A 2,405-nucleotide genomic window follows, 5' to 3' on the forward strand; every position below is an offset into this window, starting at 1 on the left:
GTAAAAAGAGATTTCTTCTACATAGTTTGAAAAAGATTATTTGTATCTACTGATTTTTATAAGCTACATTTTGATGAACAATGGCTTTGAACTGCACTGCAAAGAGCTATAGCTTTTGCCAGTTGAGGATGCTTTCATCCAAAGTGCGTTATACCACCATGAATTGTATGCTTAAATGTTTATTATTGTCATCTTGTGCCTTGACCACTGAGGCTTGCTCCTGGCAAGCCTGTATTTGCCATCCGAACTCTGCAGCTCACCCTGAATGCAGGAGTTTGGCTGGTCTTCAGCACCCTGCAATGGCTTCTGTTGGATTTTCAAATCCGATTCAAGAAACTGATGACTGCCCACCGCGGTGAGAATGGCACAGGCCCATCCTGCATCCAGGACTTGGTCAAACCATACACCCAAGTCAGTCCACTATGCTCTGCTACTGCCAGACAGCATGCTGTTCCCTCTTTACTGCTCAACATTGGCCCATAAAAGACAAAAAAAATGGCTTATTCTCTGTCTCTTATTGTTTCTAAATGTAGCACTTGAAGCAGATCAGCATATTTGATGGAAACTACTTGCATGATTCTTGCTATTTTTTGGGTAGTAGTTGAATGCACTTACTGTAAGAGACTGTGGATAGAAGCATCAACTAAATAAATTTTATGTAATGACTGGTGACCTCTGTAGGAATCGAACCATTGACAGTATGAGTAAATAAATAAATAAATAAATCAAAAACAAAAAGCAGGAAAACACCACTCCTCTTGAATTAAGGACAGGAATTTATCTTAGACTAAGAAGAAAAGAGAAGGAGGCAGAAGAAAAAAAGAAGCGTTGAAGAGCAGGAGGATCAACCTCTACAGGGTGGCCAGGAAACAGGATTATGCACACAACCACACACACACACACACACACACACACACACACACACCAGCAGGCATACAAACCCATCTCCCACCAGTCTGTCTCTGCTACACCGACCAGATCTCCCATCACCCAGGCAAGAGAGAACATACCGGCTCAAGTCTAAATCTGACGCACCAAAGAGCTTAGCCTCAGCGCCTCAGGAAATAATAATGAATATGGAATGATAGTCTGTATTTTGTGCTGCAAATGCAACCAGATGCAAAAGGTGGAGGGGGAAAAATCAGGAGCAGATGTTTGAGAAACAAGAGGTCTTAGGGACTGTGAGCAGCCAATTTGCCCTGCAAACATATTGTAACCCTACCCAGCATGTAGCATAATCACTTATAGTATGTATATCGCCACTTTGTAATGAGGGAAAGTATGGAACAGAGGCGTTCTGCAGCTGCTCCCTGGGAAAGTTCAGTTGTTATGGAAGCAGCCAGGCTAGACACAACACCACCCAATTAACATAAAGATCTCTGACAACGAGGGAAACCGCACATGTCTGACACATTTCTATAGCCTACTGTACATGTGGTGGTGGGTGAGTGTGTATTTGCATATCTTCCTCTTCCATAGGCTGCAGACATGCATACAGAACAGCGCAGACAGCTGGTGTACAGTTCAGCAAAGAGAATTCTGCGTTGTTTTCTGATGAAAAACCCAGTGGTTGAGTTTTCTGAAAATATATTATACATAAAGATTTATTCCACTGTCTGCGAGATCCTTCTTAACTTTTAGTGTTTTTCTTTGTCTCCATTTTATTGGTGCCAGGAGCTAATGATGGCTTTTCTGCACTGCACTTTATAGAGATGACTTGAGTTATACAGAAAAAAGTCAATAGACAAGTGAAAAAGCAATTCAGTCGGACTTCAAGACCTAATATTAGTGTTATAAATCATGATAATGAGTATATCTGATATTTATCCAATGAAACTCTCACACATCGCTACTCAAAACTAAAATCTGTAACTCGTTACATGGTGGGTAACCAGAAGGAAAGAGGAAGATGCAAAGAAACTTAATTTAGAAAGTAGCTGCCAATTGAACCGAACAATGAGAAAGCACAATGTTTTTACAAAGAAGTAATGTTTTGTTTGTTTTTTAAATTAACAAATATGAAATCATGAAATAAATATATTTTTGTTGTGTGATTGGCTGTACGCTCAAATTCCCACAGATGTTGGACAAAAGATATTTTGAAATAAAAACAGCTGGGATAAAAAAAACTAAACATGATTAAAGAAAAGAAGCAGTATCAAATTACAGTTCACAATAATGAGCTAAGTTTTAAAAAAGTATTAATATTAAAAGGAATGTTTCACAAAATGTTTATATTAAATATTTATTTCATTCACTTTTTAAATTTATATATAATAATTAACATGCTAGGTCTGCTTTACATTTGTTGTTCTCAGTTAATAACATGAGATAAAAACATGTTCTGTCACCTTAGTTTAACTTTGCTGATCTGCTGCTTTATCCGTTTTGTCCTTTCACAGCCA

This window comes from Micropterus salmoides, unplaced genomic scaffold, assembly GCF_014851395.1.
Source record: "Micropterus salmoides isolate LMB-PRFRI ecotype aquatic unplaced genomic scaffold, ASM1485139v1 Ms_hic_scaffold_15, whole genome shotgun sequence".
Taxonomy (NCBI): Eukaryota; Metazoa; Chordata; class Actinopteri; order Centrarchiformes; family Centrarchidae; genus Micropterus; species Micropterus salmoides.